Below are 20,795 nucleotides of genomic sequence, written 5' to 3' on the forward strand. Positions count from 1 at the left end.
TTCCATATAAACTTTAGAAGCAGTTTGTCACTATCAAGAGAATAACTTGCTTGGATTTCAATTGTGATTGCACAGAATCCACAGTTCAAATGGAGAAAAACTGACATATAAACAATGCAAATTCTCCTATGTATGTACATGGAATAACTTTCCATTTATTTAAGTATATTCTGATTCTTTTATCAGAGCGTTGTAATTTTCCATATAGAGATTCAGTACATATTTTGTTAGATTTATAATTATTATTTCATTATTTTTGTGCTAATGTAAAGTGTTGTGTCTTAATTTCAAATCTCAGTTGTTCATTGCTCATATGTAAGAAAGCTACTATGTATTTTAACCTTGTATCCTGCAAACATGTAATAATTGCTTATTAGTTCTAGGAATTTTTGGTTGATTTTTTGGGCTTTTTCACATAGAAAATAATGCCATCTGTCAAACAAATATTTTTTTCTTGCCCAGTCTGTATATCTTCCCCCCCCCTTAGTGCAGTACAATGTTGAATAGGAATGGAGAGAATGTACATCCTTGCTGATCTTAGTAGGAAAGCTTCTAGTCCCATATCATTAAGTATGATGTTGTTAGCTATAGGTTTTTCTGGAGTTGTTTTAATCAAATTGAGGAAGTTGTCCAGTCCTACTTTGATAAGAGCATTTATCATGAATGTGTGAGATGCTTTTTCTGTATCTATTGATATGATCATATGATTTTTCTTCTGTAGCCAGTTAATGTGATGAATTACATTAGTCGATTTTCAAAATTTAAACAATTCTTCCACAACTAGAATCAATCTCACTTGGTCTTAGTATATAACCTTTTTATATATTGGTAGATTTGACTTGCTAATATTCTGTTGAAGACATTTGCATTGGTATTCATGAGAAATATTGGTTGTAGCTTTCTACTCTTGCAATGCCTTTTTCTGGTTTTAGTATTGCAGTAATCTGACCTCATAGAATTAGGCAGTGTTTTGTCTGCTTCTATTTTCTGGAACAGATTGCAGAAAATAGGTATAATTTCTTCCATGAGTATTTGGCAGAATTTACAAGTGAAAACCTCTGGACCTGGCACCTTCTGTTGGGAAAGATTATTATTATTTAAATTTCTTTAATAGATACAGGACTATTCAGATTATCTCCGCATCACTGTGTGAGTTTGGGTACATTGTGTTTTTGAGAAATTGGTCCATTTTATTTATCAAATTTTGAAGCATAGGGTAGTAGTTCATAATATACCTTTGTTATCCTTTTAATGTCCATGGGAGCAGTACAGTTGGCCTTTTCTCTAATCCTGATATTAGTAAATTTGTGTTTTCTTTCTTTTTTTCTTGGTTACCATGGCTAGAGTTTTAGCAATTATATTGATCCACAAGTACTCTTTGTGTACTTTGGGTCACTTATAGTTTTCAGTGTTGGAAAGAACACAATTGGGTATGATATTTTATTAAAGATTTTTAAAAATTTTATATTATACTTGCAACTGAGAGAATAATATGCGCCCTATAGAGTACAAGAAGATATTGTAGAGATTTGTGCAAGAGAATTCCAAGCTGTGGGGTTCCTTTGTGTAGGAACTAGAGAGCAAATCATAGGGTAGCTGCAGTTTAACTGGAAAATAACATGTATGACAAGATTAGTAGTGCACATTGTTAGAAAGATGGATGAGAGAGAATTTATGAAAAGCTGTGAGTGACTAGCCAAAAATGTGGAAAAATAAAATTATTTGGTGAAATTAAAAGTAAACTAATTACTTAAGTTTATTTACTCCTTAGAAAGAACTTATAGAAATAGAAACGATTTGAAGTAATTTCCTTAACAAGGTAGTACAGATTTTATATATTGGTTGGTTAATTATAATCAAATTATAGTTTTAATAAACACATAGTTAACAAGTTAGTTATTACAAGATTAGTAACCTTTTAAAAGATTAAAAACCTTTTAAAATGAACTTGTTTACCATCTAAACGAATTCAAGTAGTTTTCAAAAAATTCACTAACAATGAAATTAATTTTAACAAAATTAAATAGTTTCAAGCTTACAAGTTAACAATACTGGGAAAAAATAATTAACATTTGAATTTATATGAAATTATTTTTTCCTTCCTAAAAAACTAACTCATGCAGAAATTCAACTTTATATTTACCTCGTATGATAAGTATATATTCTTTTTGTTTAATTTTTTATTTAAATTCAATTTAGGTAACATACACTATATTATTTGTTTGAATGGTAGAATTAATGATTCTTCAGTTGCATAAAACACCCAGTGCTCATTACATCAAGTGCCCTCCTTAATGACCATTATCCAATTCCCCCTTCCTGACCCCCATCTCCTCTCAAGCAAACTTTAGTGTGTTTCCTAGAGTTAAGAGTTTCTTATGGTTTGCCTCCCTCTCTGTTGTTATTTTATTCTTCCTTCCCTTTCCCTATGTTCATCTGTTTTGTTTCTTAAATTCCACATATGAGTGAAATCATATGGTATTTGTCTTTCTCTGACTGACTTATTTTGCTTAGCATAATACCCTCTAGTTCCATCCACATTATTGCAAATGGCAAGAGTTCATCTTTTTGATGGCTTAGTAATATTCCTCTGTGTGTGTGTGTGTGTGTGTGTGTGTGTGTGTGTGTGTATCACTTCTTTATCCATTCTTCTGCCAATGGACATCTGGGCTTTTTCCATATTTTGGCTACTTGGGACATTTCTGCTATAAATATTGGGGTGAATGTGTCACTTGAAATCACTGTGTTTGTATCCTTTGGATAAATACCTAGTAGTGCAATTGCTGGGTCACAGGGCAGCTATTTTTAACTTTTTGAGGACCCTCCATACTGTTTTCCACAGTTGCTGCACCAGTTTGCATTTGCACCAACAGTATAAGAGGGTTCCTCTTTCTCCACATCCTCGCCAACATCTGTTGTTTCATGAGTTGTTAATTTTAGCCATTCTGACCAGTGTGAGGTGGTATCTCATTGTGGTTTCTATCTGTATTTCCCTGATAGTGAGTGGTGTTGAGCATCTTTTCATGTGTTTGTTGTCCATTTGTATGTCTTCTTTAGAGAAAAGTCTGTTCATGTCTTCTGCCCATTTCTTGACTCTTTTGTTTTTGTGGTGTTGAGTTTGACAAGTTCTCTATAGGTCTTGGATACTAGCCCTTTAACTGATTCCTGTCTCACATTTAGGTCTTTCATCCATTTCAAATTTATTTTTGTGTATGGTCTAAGAAAGTGGTCTAGTTTCATTCTTCTGCATGTGGCTGTCCAATTTTCCCAGCACCATTTGTTGAAGAGACTAGCTTTTTTCCATTGGACATTCTTTCCTGCTTTGTGGAAGATTAGTTGCCCATAGAGTTGGAGGTCCACTTCTGGTGGTATAGCTGAGACATTGATGATGTCTATTACAAGCCACTCCTTAAAACCACTAAGAGGTACTGGTGATGACTTATATTAACTTTACTCTGAGGACATGCAGCTACTCAAGATGGAGTCTGGTTGCAATTTCTATAATAATAACTTCTAAAAAGAAAGGCAGAAAAAATTAGATAAGTTACTGTCCGCACTACCACAGCTTGTCCCCAAACCACACCTGGCATTTATCATCTTCTTCCTCAACACTCATTCTAGACTTGCCTCACACTTGGCCAGCATTTTTGTTCATCTCATTGCTTGCCTAGTGTCTCGAGCTAGACATAAATAGTTCTGGTGTCTAAGAAGCTGATTACTCTGTCCTTCTTACAGGGTCTTTTTCAATTTGTTTAGTATGTTTTTTGTTTTGTTTTGTTTATTTTGTTTGTTTTCTGCTATAGATGCTGCCCGGTGAGCCATGATGTAAAAAACAAAGATCAGAATGCTGGGTGCCTCAGAGATTCATCCACCTGTCTTTTCTCTGGATTTGTCTCTGCTCTTCCAAGTCCTGCATTTTCTAGGCCCCTTAATGTCCATCCAAGTGAGCTATGAGGTACTATAAAACATCCTGTTTATATACTTCTTTCTTACCTATTCTTATCCTGTTTATATTACTTCTTCTTATAGCTAGGTTGATTACACAGATGTTCTAAGTTCAGTTTGGTGGCAATATTTTTCTTCGTAGTGCCTTTTAGGCCTGCCCTGGTAAGGACAGTAATATATATGTATATATATGTAGACACACATACACATTTATATTTTATATTTATATATATTAAAATTATATAATGTACATTATAATTAAAAATAAATTATTTATACTTATGTATTATATATTTATATATTTAAATATATATATTAATTTTTTGAGAGAAAGAGAAAATTGGCTCACATAATTGTGGAAACTTGATAAATTCAATGTCTGCATAGTAGACAGGCAGGCTGGAGACATAAGGAAGAGTCGTAGCTTGAGTCCAAAAACCATCTGCTGTCAGAATTCCTTCTTGCTTAAAGAGGTCAGTCTTTGTTTTATCAAGACCATCCACTGATTAAATGAGGTCCAGCCACATTATGGATAGTGACCTGCTTTATTCAAAGCCCATCAATTTAAATGTTAATCTCTTCCAAAACCACCTTCACAGGAATATCTAGAATAATATTTGGCCAAATATCTGGGAAATGTGTCCTGACAATTTGAAATAAAGTAAATCATCAAGGCACTAATTATCAAGTGCATCCTTCACTATCAGCTCATAACAAGGTTATACACCATATATATTCCCCTTATATATAGCAGGTTACATGTATTAGGTGAAGGAAAGGAATTAGAGCGAGACAGATATATGCATTGGGGGAGGGAGGAGGAATTCTATCATTTTCAAATCTAATCATTCCAGCTGACACTAGTGAGTCCAATTTCATATCAGCATGTCATATAATTTCTTTTCCTTGGGTCCTCTGGATCTGTTCAAACCCAATCCTGAATATGCCATTTCCATTATGTGAAGGATTTATGCCGTACCCGCACTTTTAGCTTAGTGGGCCTGTGAACACTCAACACATGTCAAGCAGCTTCTAGAAGAAGCATAGTCACTTGAAGTCTCAGAGTCAGGCATTTGGTCTCTCCTAGTATTAATAGCATGCTGGAAGCTGCTTTCTAAATTAAAAATAATTTTTTGTTGAATATGGCATAGCCTAAAACCTTATGCTATGACTTTCATACTGGAGACAGCCAGAGATTCTACACAACATTCTTATGACACACGTAGTACCATATGGCCTCTACCATGCCACATAGTCCACCTGTCAGGAATAATTTAACTATAGACTGAATCTAGAGCAGAATTCTCTCTTGTGGAGGACTCCACTTAAAACTACCACCTTCCAAATACAAGCTACATTCACAAGTGTAATATTTGCCATTTTCACATTCCAAGTAAATCTGTCAAGTACTGTGGCTCTTTCTTATTGATAAGAAGTACAGCATGCATTAACTTTATTTCACTTTGGAGGGCAGACATGTGTATGCTGCAATCTGAATCTTCTAAAACTTTTTGTTGTGGCAGACCCATGAAAGCTTCTGGATACTCTCCCTCATTGTCTTTTTACACCTTACTAGGGCATCCCAAATATTTACCTCTTTGTACTCTCAAGTTCAATTGCTAAATGACATCATTAGACTGAACCAGTATCTTGTTCAGCATTAAGTCAAGATGGCCACATTTTATTTGTTCTCTATTTTGATAAAGATAAAGAAGGCTTACTTTGCCCTGGAGAAAGATCTTCGGTTAGTGCAAACTACTTCATATTCCATTTCGACAAAAATTAGAAGGAACATATTTGCTAGATCAAAAGACATGACATCAGAACATGTCGTAGTGAAGATTCTACACTTACAGAGCAGATGCAGTTAAGGCTACACCATTACCATGATCCCCTAGTCTGGATGGATGTAACCAGTAAATTATATCTATTTCTGGATTGTTTAGATCTTTAAAGGTGGCATTAATGTCTGCCATTTTACTTGAGATGTGGCATTGTTTCTGATTTACCATGCTAGCTGTAGGAGTTTTAAAAGCTTCCACTTGACTTCTTCTGATATAAATTTTTATTACTCCAAATGAAAGACAACCAATATGATAGTTTGCCATTTGTTAAATAAAACCATTGCTAATTATTCACATAGGGACAGGAGAAATAACTTTAAAAGGTGTTTATAAACTCTATACACCCATTACAAATTAGACCTGGGCCATGACTATAGTCGTCATGTGGTATCCATATACTCTCATTCTAATGAGGGATATTGAATTTTATTTTGGTTCACCCGGTGTTAGTTTTGGCTGAGATACTCATAGAAGTTTCTAGTTAATCCACTGTCCTCAATATGCATTACTCTTTTGTGGAATAGCTACCAAATATATTCCCTGAGCATTTTACGGTCCTTGTTAAAAAGAATTTTTTCTTTCTTCAATCAACTGGCTCTGGATTTGGGAATTGGCTCAGGTCTGACAGTTAAGTTAGGCATCATGGTTTTCTATTACAGCAGTGACAATTAGCCATTGGCTCACCCACTCTTAATATTTTATGATTTATAAGTAAACCAAACAAAAAAGCCACATTTCAGTGTGTACCCTTTTCATCTGTAGGAATACCATGCTCTATTAGCCATTACCCTAGATCCTTGTAAGTCAAGGATCTCTATTCGCTATTTCAGTCTTGCTGGTCAATCTAGTAATTTTTGTCTGTGTTCTTGTGAATGGATGATGCCACCAGTTCTCTCCTCATTTCTTTTCTTATATGCTATCATTGTTTTCAAGATTCAAACAGCAATTCTAACAGAATATAAAACTATTTAAAGGCATTTACTTGAATAAATAATGTCCTGGTATCAATAAAATCTCACTTATCTGGCTTCACAGTCCACATCCTGTGATCCAGCACTGTCAAAAACAATTCCCAAGCATGTCCTCATGGTTCTTTATGGAATGTATTAGCTATATCTTATAGATTTTCTGGGGGATAATCATGCTTCTCCTTCTGATACGGTTATAGCCACTTAAGCCATGCTGAAGCTGTTTTAGGAGTAATAAGTGGGAAATGGGGAAACCATCAGACAGACATCATCTTGTGAGGTAATTTTTTCAAGTGACAACAACTGAATGTCCTGCAGATATTGAGAAAATGTTCTCTTCTAGAAATTGTGAGGGGACTCCTCCTTCCAACCCAAAGGCTCTAGGAATCTTGAGAAAAAAAAATTTAAATACATACAGAACATATTTTAATCCTTGCTTCAGGTCTGCTCCCTTCCTTTTAATGCCCTCACTTCTTAAAATCACTTCTCAGGCCTAATTTACAATAGTCAGCCCTTTCATTGCAGGGCATAAGAGTTATTTTAAATACTACTTTGAAATCCTCTGGCATTCAAGTTGTGTTCTAAATGTTTAGTTTGCTGAATTTATCTGATATTTTCATACCATTGGGCTTCCATGGCAATTAGTAACAGCCAACTCATCTTGTAATCATGAAAATAACCATTGTCTCCATCTTTCAAAGATGAAAGTTAGTACTTAGTCCAGTATAGCACCTTCTACGCATATCCAAGCCAACACACCACAGGTGAAAGTCTTAATAATTTTAATTATAAAAATGCCAGAAAACATCACACTTCAGTTAGCCTCAACAAAGTTGTTGGCATGTGGTCAGCACTATCACTATCCCATCCTGAGGGTCTACTGGTAGGAGTATTTCAAATACCAAGTGCCTGAATCTGGGTTTTCCCCAACACAGACTTTAAGACAGAACTCAAAAGCATTCTTTCTGGCAGTTAGCTATGGGAGTCACCAGTAGGTGAGTGGAGAAATGAAAAAGGGTAACGAAGAAAATAAATTCAAGATACATTAATGAGCATGATAAATATATGGGAAACTAGGACTCTGTTTTGTTAGGGAACTCTGGCACACAGTTTAGAACAAGATTCAGTGTTGTCTCAAGGGGAAGGTTTATGTTAATTATCAGTTGAAGATACCTTAACTGCCCTATATCATCAGCTAAGTTTACAGATGATTTATTAGGAAGTCATCAGTGCATATGAGAACAGTAAGGGCACCACCAGCTTTTGCTATACTTATAATGTTAATACATTTCTCCTAATAATATTTTCATTTTGAAAAAAAAATTAGAAGTATATTTGATTGAGGTTAATTGCACTTTAACTGAATAAAAATCATTTGAAAATTATCTGGATTTTAGAAATGTAAAGATTGATGATTTAATTCAAACTTTGCTTTCATCCTTTAAAAATATATTTCATATATTGGGGCTCCTGGGTGGCACAGTTGGTTAAGCACCTGACTCTTGGTTTTGGCTCAGGTCATGATCTCAGGATCTTGGGATTGAGCCCCTCATCAGGCTCCACACTCAGTGCAGAGCCTCCTTAAGACTCTCTCCCTCTCCTCTTGCCCCTCCCCTCTATGTACTCTCATTCTCTCTCTCAAATAAATAGTTAAACTTTAAAAAAATTATGTCATATCAATACTTTGTTTCTAGAAATATATTCTCAAAGTATAATTAAAAGAACTATAAAATTATTATTAAATAAAATTTTACAAATTATTTTCACATTGAAAACACTTAAAATTGTAACTTTAATATGATAAAGTCTAGAAGAGAAGAATGATAAATTAGTCCTATGAAGTTTCTCTACAATAAAGTCAAAACACAAATTTTGGGATGGTTGAAGTCAGTTATTGTTTAAATTCTCTCAGAAGATCATGAAATCAAGAGAGTGTAGGTTCATGAATTCTTAAAAGTGATTTGTTGGGGTTAATGTAGAGCATGATATTAGCCATAAGAGCTGGCTTGCTAAAATGTAACACAGAGCCTGCTGGGGTCCAGGGAAAGTTTTGGAGAAGGGCTTAAGCCTTTGGAATGTGGAGGCCTGCGTACTCTGCCTCTGCGGTTGTGTGGGGAGTTGCCTTCCCGAAGCTTTCTTAACCCAGACAGAAGTCCTGTGATCTAAGAGATGTAGGCACTGTCCCTTAGGCTGTGTATAGCAGAACTCGTATTACACACAGATTAGCATATCATATCTTTCCTGTTTGTTTCCTGTAAACAGATACTCCTGGTTCCAGCAAGACCCCTTGTCACACCTGAAGTGCTTGAGAAACAGTGACAAGGATTGGTGAGTATCCTGAAGCACCAATAAAAGTGGAAGCAAAGAAGGGCAAAGGGTCTTCATCTCTTAGAGTTGACCCCCTTGCCTTCTCCTCTCTTTCACAGCAAAGTTTGGAGTAATCTTTCATCCATAGGTACAGGGATTGCTGTTCATTCCCGGCATAAATCAATTATTGAATGAATAAATAAATGAGGGAGACTAGACAAATATTCTGAACAGAAGAATTCCAAATAATTTATGTAAACTCTGTGCCCTCAGAGTAGTGGAATACAACCCCACACCCCTTAGTGTGGGTTTCCCATGGTTACTTCCTTCCAAAGAGTAGAGTATGGAGAGAGAGGAGAAAAAGTAGTAACTTTATAGTGGAGAAACCTGGCAAACATTATTTCAGCTGGGTGATAAAGGTTTATATCATCATTGCTAAGCTGATATGATGTGGTAAGATGACACTTTACCTCTATGATCTTCCTCCCCCAAAACCCACAAGCCCAGTCTAATCATGAGAAGAGTATCAGACAAATTCAGTTAAGAGACATTCTCAAAATATGGTTAGTGTTATTCAAAACAAGCAAAGTCTGAAAAATTGTCATAGTCTATAGGAACCTAAAAAATCATGACAACTAAATGTAATGTGATATCCTCGTTGGGATTCTGGAACAGAAAAAGATATTGGGTAAATCTAGAGAAAACTAAATAAAGTATGGACTTTAGTTAATAATAATATGTCAATCAATATGCTCACTACTGCTGACACAAACACCATGCAAATGTAAGATAATAGTAGTAAGAGAAATAAAATGTGGAGTGTCCGGGAACTTTCTGTGCTGTCTTTATATTTTCCTGCAAATTTAAAGCTATTATAAAATAAGACTTTATTTTTAAAAGTTAAAATTCACGATGTGTAAATAGAGGAATAGTTCTGTGATAAAACATCCATAATAAATGTCTATGGTTGAATCTATGTGGTAGGTACAAGGTTTTTTAGTATTCTGTTAACTTCACTGTCTATTTGAAACTTAAAATTAAAAAGTGAAAGGAAATAAATAGGATTAGCAGAAGGGTCAAACTCAATAATTCATGCCAAGTAAGTTTTCTATGACCATTAAAATATTTACACATTAGGAAATAGGGGCTTTTCCCAATGTTTTCCAAAACATTTTCCAAGGTAGTTTTTATAGATGACATTTTATACATAGCCTAATGTCATGTATTCATTCCCAAGTATTTATTGAACATTTGATAAATTCATATCAACTTTAGGCCTTTATTTTTTTCATTTCTAGGCTCTTTATTTCTTAGTCAACAAATTTTGTCAAGTTTCTACACTTACACTAGACTTGCCTCATGAAATAGTAGCACTGCTAAACTAGAATATTTGATGAGTTCTATAAATCTAACCTTAAAGACATCGTCTGAAGTACTCAGGGGATATTTTTATTTGTGACTTATTTGAAATCTTACAATCTGTTGCTAGTATTTTCTATGTTAGACAGGCATGTGCATATGTATATGCAAACAGCTATCACAAGTTTAAATATTTTTGAAGTTATACATAGAATTTAAATACTTAAAATGTATGATGACAATTGAGAAATTTTCTTTTTATTCGTTACTCTGAAATCAGAAGCAATTGTTCCTTCTGTAATTTATAAATAATTATGAAAAAGCTAGACAAATTTAGACAGTGTTGATAATCAAGTGGTATGTTGCTTTAATATCACTGTCATGGAGGTGTGGTTCTAAAATAGATGTAGGAGCACCTGGGTGGCTTGGTTGGTTGAGTGTCCAACTCTTGATTTTGGCTCAACTCAGAATCTCAGTGTCATGAAATGAGGCTCTGTGCTCAGCAGGGAGTCTGCTTGAGAGTCTCTTCCTCCCCCTCTGCTTTTCCCCCAACTTGCACTGTCTAAATAAAATAGATCTTTAAAATAGATGAAATGCAAAGAAGCAAATTTGTAACAACTCTTAATAATTTGTGAGAATTTCAGGTGAAGGAGAGATAAAAAATAACTTCATATTCAATGCTTGAACATACTGGGGTCCAATTAATTTCTCTAATTTGTTTGACAAAATATTTGTTGAAATATTTTCATAAAATCTAAGTGTGGGGCTAAAAAAGAAATTGCTATAATAAGTATAATATATACGTGTGTGTGTGTGTGTATATATGTGTGTGTGTATATATGTGTGTGTGTATCCTTTTAATCCTATATAATCTTTTCTAATTTCTTTATTATAGTAAAATATATACATCAAATTTACCATCTTAACCAATTTTAAGTGTAAAATATAATGGTATTAAATACATTTATAATGTGCAGCCATTACCACCATCCATCTCCATTACTTTTCGTCTTGTAAAATAGAAATTCTATACACATTAAACTATAACTCCCCATTTCCCTTCTCTTTCTAGTCCCTGGTCGAGTCATCATTTCCACTTTCTGTCTCTATGATTTTGACTATTTTGAGTACTTAGCATAATGTCCTCAAGTTTCATTCATGTTGCACCATATTCCTTTTTAAGGTTGAATAACATTCCATCATATGTATATACCACATTTTGCTTATCTAGTAATTTGCCAATGGACATGAGTTCCTTCTACCTTTTAGTTATTGTAAATAAGGTGGTCATGAACATGGGTGTACAGATATCTTTGAGACTGTACTTTCAATTGTTTAGTGTATATACTCAGAAATAGAATTGCTGGCTTATATGGTAATTCTATGTTTAAATTTTTGAGGAAGAGTCATACTATTTTACATAGTAGCTATACTACCCTATATTCCCGCCAGCAATGTATAAAGGTTCCAATTTCTCTATATCTCACCAACATTTGTTGTGTTCTATTTTTTTGACAGTAGTCATCTTTGTGGATGTGAAGAGGTATCTCATTATAGTTTTGATTTACTTTTCCCTAATGATTAGTGATGAGCATCTTTTCATATACATATGGCCATTGGTATATCTTTTTTAGAGAAATGCTATCCAAGACTTCGACTATTTTTAAATTGTTTTTGAAAATTTTTGTTGTTGAATTTTAGAATTTTGTTATATATTCTAGAATTGATCCCTTATCAAATATGTGATTTGCAAATATTTTTGCCCTTTGTGTTTGTTGCCTTTTTACTGTGTTGATAGTGTCTTTTGATGTACTTTTTTTGTTTTTCATAAAGCCTGTTTTGTCTTTTTTCTCTTCTGTTCTCTATGTTTTTGGTGTCATAGCCAAAAATTACTGTCAAATCTAATGTCATGCAGTCTTGTCCTGCTTTCTTCTAAGATTTTATTGTATTAGATCTTACATTTAGGTCATAGATTCATTTTGAGTTAATATTTGTATATGGTGTTAGGTAAGGGTCCAGCTTCATTTTTTTTTTTTTTTTTTTTACAGCTAAAAAAGGAAAAGCAATAGTTTTCCCTTAAAAATTCTCAACATTTTTCAAGGGGTTCCTGGGTGGCTCAGTTGGTTAAGCGTCAGCCTTCAGCTCAGGTCATGATCTCAAGGTCCTGGGATCAAAGGTCATGTTGGGATCCCCACTTAGAGGAGAGTATGCTTCTTCCTCTCCCTCTCTGCCCGTCTGCCACATTTATGCTGTCTCTCATGCTCTCTCTCTCTCAAATAAATAAATACAATCTTTAGTCTACGGCCATACCACCCTGAACATGCCCGATCTCGTCAAATAAATAAATACAATCTTTAAAAAAATTTTAAAAGTCACAAAATTTTTCAAATTGAGAAGATATTTTTACATATTTATTACTATATATAAAATGCTATCTTATGATATATAGTAGTTCAGTTCTAAATAAAAGATGATGTACTATATGTTGGCTAATTGTATTTAAATTAAAAAAGAAAAATTAGCTGGTCGCATTTATAAATATTTTATTTAATAAGGTAACAACTGCAAGTCATAGCATTTATTTCGAGTTTATGTGAACTATATATAACTTTAGATCTCCAACCAAAACCTTTAAGAAAACAGCTTCCTACACTCTATAATCTTGATTTTGTTATAATTTTATTTAACCAGGTTATTGGATACTTCACATGATATTCATGTTCAGTAGATTAAAATGATATAACTTAAAATTACTCTGTTTCTTTATTTCTATAGTTTAATTAAAATAATAGAAAACAAAGAAGTGAGTGAGACAAAATTTATTATTAGGTGATATGAACTATTTTTTGTTTTTTTTTTTTTTAAAGATGAACATTGACTTAACAGTCAGGAGACTTGGAACAGCCCAGATTTTTCAGAATAAACTTTGTGGTTACAGAGAAGCCACTGTACTTCCTGTGCTTTGTGCACTTTCGTTTAATCATTTGCATCATTAGAGACTTACATCAGGAAAATGCCTATAATTTTCTCTAAAATCCATTCTATTGATACAGCCATTTTTATTAAAAGAATATACTAGTTGCTCTAATTTGTAATCTCAAAGGACTCTCTTCATCCATCAAGCAAGTCACCTCCAGCTAGTGATTAGAGTCAAGGTTGTAAATAGTATATAATTCACCACATCCTAATATTCAAATAGCCAAAGGCTAAATTGGCATCGAAGCACTAAGTATGGGTGAGTGTAAGGTTGTGAATAAAATATGATTTCATTAGAAAAAAAATGGTAGGGTATTTCTGAAATAAATAAAAATGCTTATGAGAGCTATATATTAGGAAGGAATCTAAACTGATTAGAAGAAATGATCAGATTTTTTGCAAATATAGTTGTTTTGGGAAAAATCTCTTCATTTATTCCATGATATCAGATATACTTTTAATATTTGAGCCATGAGAGTTAATTATAGAGGGACAGTAGAATAAAGATATTCTAGCCATCACTATATTATTTTTATGTATGTATATATACACATGCATTTAAGTATCAAGTAATTAGACAAACAAAATGTATTAATGTATTTTGATTCACAATTTATGACTGAAAGGGTATTTAGTTATTCCAGCTCTCTGTAGTCTCTCATTAAAACAATATATATAAGTTACATATATATGTACATATACATATATTATACATATATGTATATGTAAAACATACATATATTATATGTGTGTGTGTGTGTGTGTGTAGCATATCTGTAACATGTCTGAGAAGTGCATTGCTCTGCATCAATTTACTCTGAATAGACCTCCTTTGGGTTCATGTCTCCAGGTAATTCTATAAAGGATATTTTTTATTGAATTATATGCTTAATTTGAACATATTAGAGTCACACTTCATTCATACTGAGGAAAGGAAAGCAAGGTTACTTATACAGAACATGCACTACAAGGATGAATAAGTACTAGTTCTGTTTTTGTTTTTGGGGGTTTTTTTAAAGATTTTATTTACTTACTTGACAGAGACAGCCAGAGAAAGAGGGAACACAAGCAGGAGGAGTGGGAGAGGAAGAAGCAGGCTCCAGCAGAGGAGGGAGCCCGATGCGGGGCTCCATCCCAGTACCCTGAGATCACTCCCTGAGCCAAAGGCAGAGGCTTAACAACTGAGCCACCCGGGCGCCCCAAGTTGTTTTTTTGTGATACAGTTTTTCATGTGTGAGTTGTGACTACAAATTTGTAAACACTACATATCATTCTTCTTTGAACATAAATGTGATAATTATGTTGGATCCCTGCTAAACAGGAGGGAGCTTTATTATATTTTTATCATTATGGGGAGTGGGAAGGATGGTGTGAAGATCTTGCGTTAAAAAAAAGGTCATAGTAGTGGGCCTAAGTGAAGGTTCTACATACATGGGATCCAAAAGATGAAATAAAATATATGCAAATGGAACAGGAATGGTTCAAGTGAAAACCTGGGGAAAACTGAAGTGTTCTATCTATGTGAAGACCTTGATATGAACTTTAAACTGATGAGGACAAAAGATTGTGGAAGACTCTCTGGGAACCTCCTACCATTTACTTGGTCACTACATTGCCTTAAATTAATTTCAAGAAAACTTAGTAATTAAATAAAGAATGAGTATGTTGGAATCATAATAATAACAATTAATTTATTTGATGGATAATATTATGTATCAACTTGGCTGGGCCATGGTGCCCAGGTCTGTGGTCAAACATTATTTGGGATTTTCTGTGTGGACTTTTGGCTGAGATTAATATTTAAATCTGTTGGGGGCCATGAAGGCAGCTGGTGAACAGCCAAGAGTAGGGGCCAGGGCCAGGGCTTTCTTGGCTCCAGCGAAACTGCTATGGGCCCCATCTTCCAGGGGTCACAGGAGTTTGTGACGATTGTTGTTACTGCCCGCACCGCCACCACCCAGGCTGCTATCTCCTCCTTCTGTACCCCCTGCTCTTCTCCCTGGACCAGGTTAATCTCCTCCATGCTGCAACCTCATCCTGGCCTGGGCCCAGGGTGTTTTGTCCCCCTGCCAAACAGCTCCTTCTGCTGCTGCCTCCCCATTCATTCTTGTGCATCATGCATTGTAGATAGGTGGTGCAGGCACCAAGTTGTTCAACACAGTGGTCTGATGGGAAACCAGTCACTCTGGGAGCTGGTACACAGCCTCAGGACCACAGGGAAATACACAGCTAGAAGGTTGGCTTTCATAAGTACAGTCTACAAAAAGACTTGCTAGGGCCATTATTGCACCCCACACAGGATATACGCACTGTGGGTCTTGTGCTACTCATGCTTACCAATAAGTGGGTCCATCTATTATCCAGAGAATTTTCTGCCTGCAGCCTTCTCATCATATGCTCCTCTCAGTGTGCACTTTCCAGTGTGGATATCTGTATTTCTATCTATCTATCTATCTATCTATCTATCTATCTATCATCTATCTATCTATCTATCATCTATCTAATCTACGACCTTCGTATTGACCAAAAGATTTATGGACAACTATGGAAGATAGGAATGTTTGAATGAATGTCTTTCCAGACAGATGAAAATGAACACAGTATTGAAATGCATTTGCCTTATATTATAAAGCCATCAAAAGTTGTGAGGATGATTTTACCATTATTCCTGTGTTGGAGCTCTGAGCGAGTCAAAAGAACAGAAATTTGGAAAACTCTCTGTAAATATCTAGCAGATCCTAGTAATCTCTTTGTGGTTTCTTCTGATTTCTGCCAGTGGGGTCAAAACTTCCCTTACACTTACTATGATGAGTCCCATGGGGAGATTTATAGATTCCTTAAACATCTAGATAAAATGGGTGTGAGTATCATAGGACAATTAGATCCCATATCTTTTATTTTATCTTTTAATTACTTGGAGAAATACCATACTACTGTATGTGGAAGACATTCCACCAGGGCCTTATTAAATGTTATCACAGGGGCGCCTGGGTGGCACAGCGGTTAAGCATCTGCCTTCAGCTCAGGGCGTGATCCCGGCGTTCTGGGATCGAGCCCCACATCAGGCTCCTCCCTATGAGCCTGCTTCTTCCTCTCCCACTCCCCCTGCTTGTGTTCCCTCTCTCGCTGGCCGTCTCTATCTCTGTCAAATAAATAAATAAAATCTTTTAAAAAATAATAATAAAATAAATAAGTAAATAAATAAATAAATAAATAAATAAATGTTATCACAGAGCTCCAAAAGAATGCCCAGTCAAGCCAGTGTAGAAACTGGTAAGACAGTTCAGTGAATTATGCAGCAGGAACACTGAAGGTCCACTGAAGCTCTGAATCCTCAGAGATGCCACCTGCACATACTCATTCTCTGCCCTTACCAGATACTGGTCCTGGTTTGGGGGGATTCTGAAACCTCAAACCAATAGAACTTTCTTCTCCTCTTTTCTTTTCTTTTCTTTACTTTTTCCTTTTTTCTTTTTTTTAAGATTTTATTTACTTATTTTAGAGACAGGAAGAGAGAGTCTCAAGAAGGAGCAGGAGCAGAGGGAGAGGGACAAGGAGACTCCATGCTGAGTGGAAAGCCCAATGTAGGACTCAATCCCTCAACTCCCAAGATCATAACCTGAGAAAAATCAAAGCCAGATGCTCAACCAACTGAGCCACCCAGGCACCCCTCTTCTCTTCTTTTCTAGTAGGTATTGTCCTTCATTAATTTTAACTCATTAAAAATTGTTTCATAGAAGGAAGGATGACATCAAAATATTTTGATCAAAAAAGATGGCAGGGGTGCCTGGGTGGCACTCTCAGTTAAGCGTGGACTCTTAATTTCACCTCAGGTCTGATTTCAGGGTTGTGAGATCAAGCCCTAGGTTGGGCTCTGCTTGAGATTCTCTCTCCCTCTCCCTCTTCCCCTCCCCCCCCATACTCCCTCTCTCTCTAAATAAATAAATCCTAAAAAAAAAAAAAAAAAAAAAAAAAAAAAAGCTGGCAATGTAAAGGCCCAGTTGTGGCAAACAGTTTTTTGAAAGTGACTTGTAAAGCATTTACCATATCCTAAATTTGCACTCTTTGTAGACTTGCACACATATATTTCACTTTCAGGATAGTTTTGCAAATTGTACACAAACCAACAAAAGGATGGCAGCTTTTTAATAAAAAAATTGCTTTTATAAATGATCTGTATTAGAATATAATAAATCTCTAGTTATAGTCAATTATTACCCATGTTGTACAACAGATACCATCTATTTTAGTTGCTAACGAAGGACTACACAACTCAAAAAAATTAAATCTGTGGACTTTGAGTAAAACAGATTGCCCTCCATAATGTGGGTGGCCCTCATCCAATTAGCTAAGGTCCTACAAAGGAACAAAAGATGTACCTCCCCTGAGCAAGAGGGAATTCTGCTGACAGATGGCCTTCAGATTAACTGCAACACAGGCACTTCCCTGAATCTATAACCTTACGGCCTTCAGACCAAAATTGCACATTTTGGTCTTGCCAGCCTCCATAGTAATGTGAGACAATTTCTTAAAATAAATCTTTATTTGTATCCACATCCTGTTCTGTTTCTCTGGAGAATGCTGACAAAACTTTTATAGGTTAAGTTCATAAGGCCATTCATTATTTTATATATCACTGTTCTTTCTAAATACTAGTAATTGTTGATGGACACATGGTAGTGATATTGGTATAAGGGTAATTTTTGTAGCTTCTTTTGAAAAACTACAAGCACTTTCTCATATGCATTGATATATCTTTTAAGACTTTCAAGTATTTAAAATATACACTATATTCCTCATATTTTACAATATGGGCAGATGAAGAAGTTAAGCAATGAAAGATTAGGTAGGCCTCTTGGGACAAGGTCATAAACTTAGATTTTGATATTTCAGAATTTAAGTTCACATTTCGGACTTCCAGGTCAGTGGTCTATCTGCATGATTGTATTTTCTCTCAGTTTAATTTTATTAGAGAAGTTGGATGTAAATTATTCTCTGTGAAAAAAAAAAAATCTGTGCAATTTAATCTTGGTGGCTATTTTAACTATTTTTAGAGAATTGCCTGAAGTTACTGGATTTTCTCATATGATATTTCCTTAAAATGAAATGTACCTTTCGGAAATGTTCAATAATTTCTTTGATACTATACTATTTAGTACATTAATGAGCTCTTTAATCATGCAATTTTAATTCTTTTCGTCTCTGGTAATGATCTTATTACCTATATACATATTAATGAATTTCTTCCTAGTAATGATCTACCTTATGGACCATTTAAATTTAAGGAAATATAATATATTTTAAATATGTCATTAATAAAGCACTTCTAAGTTTTTTCATAATAAATTAATTTATTCAGCTGTACTAGTTAACCTTTGACTTGGTTTTCAAAGATTTTCTACAGGAATGACTACATAATAATCAGTTTGGGATGAAAATGCATTTATTTCCTTGGAACCAGCAAAGTACAAGTTTATTTACATGGTTACAGAGGTAATTCTTTTCCTCAAAGAATACACAGTGATCAGACTGTCAACATGGATTTACACTAGTAGAGTCCAACCAGTCATCTATAGTAAGGTAGCTAAATTAGAACTATTGATGTTCTTCCAAAATTGCTATCATTTAATTTAATATTTTCTATTTTGTTAAATTGTATTTAAATTCCAGGTATAAAACAAGAAAAATAATAAAGGGCAAAGGAAAACATTGCTATTTTAAGTATGAAATTATTACAGAATGTATGAGATTTTTAGATATCCAATTACTTGTAATTGTATGAATATCTAGAACTTCGAACTTTATTTGTGATTGGTTTATCACTGGTAGTGTAATCATTTATACATCTCATGACTAAGTAATATGTATCTTTCCCTCAATTCTGGTTCAAATATTTTGGTTTGGGTATAATACAAATTTGAAGGAAATCAGTGACATTTTTGCCACTCTTGGTCATGGTGTCTCTTTTGGTCAGAGATATTAAAGTTTAAGTGTAATCGCTTCCTTACAGAAAAGTCACACTTGTGCCCTATTGTCAATCCCCAAGAAGTAAAAAATATTTTTACCTGGAGTTCAGGCTGATTCTAAAACACTTTTTATCACAGGAAGATATTTTGTGTACCTCACTCTAAAGTTCTATTTTTTTCTATGGCGAATCTATTTACTTGACTCCCCACCTTTTGTTGTTAAAGTCAGTTTAAATTTACTGTTATGGACCCGAGTTAACTTAACTGACCTGATGCTCGTGCGACGGATTTAAATCTATTCAGTCTCGATAGCATCTAAGCCTATAACCTGCTAGAGTTTACTTGTGACAATTCATATTATCTTCTATCCCAAGTCCGTGGTGTTTTTACCATGGTAAAGGGCGCTCAAGCTAAATCAATTTTCTCTCTGTTCCAAGTGCTGGTGCTAATGTGATGATGTTCCAGAAGACCCTTTTGTGATTCTGTGTGGCAATTACAATAGTGAGTACCCTGACTCTTTTTCTAATCAAATTCAATTGATGGAGATATGAAGATTGTATCAGTTTAATATATATTTGTAGATTTACTTTAAAAAATTTCACTGAATTAAAACAAAGCTAAAAATAAATATTAGTGGAATGTTGATGAACAGTGGCGTTATTATTCTCGCTTCATTTCCCTTGCCCAAGTATTCTTCTGGTTGGGTCTCTTTTTTCCTTTTTTTCCCCTCACCTGCGTGTTAATCCATCCTGAACTAATTCTGATTGACCTCCAAAATAATAAAATTGAACCATGCTTTAATTAGGTGCCACAGATGCTTTTATTTTATTTTTTTTAAGATGTCATTGTTTATTTGAAAGAGAGTGCACTTTAGCAGGAGGGGCAGAGGGAGGGGCAAAGAGAGGCGCAGAGAGAATCTCAAGCAGACTCCAAGATCAGCTCAGAGCCCAACGTAGGGCTCGATCTTCAAGACCCTGAGATTATGACCTGAACCAGACGCTTAAGGGGACTGCACCACACAGGCGCCTACAGGTGTTACTGAATCTAACCCCAATTTGTAACTACAGTGCTATTACCCAGTGGTGACCACTAAAATCTTTAGTCATTCATATAATGGTTAATTTTATGTGTCATCTTGACTGAATCACTGGGTTCCCAGATATTTGACTATACATTACTTCTGGATATGTTTGTGAGCATGTTTCTGTATGCAATTAGCATTTGAATTGGTGAGCTGAGTAGAGCAGAGTGTTTTACGCACTGTGAGTAGTTATCATTTAATTCATTGGAAACCTGAGTAACAGTAGTCGTGGTAAGAGAGAATTTGCTCTCTCAGCCTGATTGTGTGAGCTGGAAGTCAGTCCTCCCCTGCCTTCAGACTGGTATTTACTCCATCAGTGCTCTGTTTTTCAGAACTATACTACCAGCTT

At 34.9% G+C, this 20,795-nt stretch overlaps 1 pseudogene; it reads left to right on the plus strand.

Moving 5' to 3' along the window:
* The first annotated feature begins 14,180 nt into the window (after positions 1 to 14,180).
* LOC113255647 (protein MEMO1-like) lies at positions 14,181 to 16,721 on the plus strand (annotated as a pseudogene).
* The last annotated feature ends 4,074 nt before the right edge of the window (positions 16,722 to 20,795 follow it).

The sequence above is a fragment of the Ursus arctos genome, unplaced genomic scaffold, assembly GCF_023065955.2.
Source record: "Ursus arctos isolate Adak ecotype North America unplaced genomic scaffold, UrsArc2.0 scaffold_11, whole genome shotgun sequence".
Classification (NCBI taxonomy): domain Eukaryota; kingdom Metazoa; phylum Chordata; class Mammalia; order Carnivora; family Ursidae; genus Ursus; species Ursus arctos.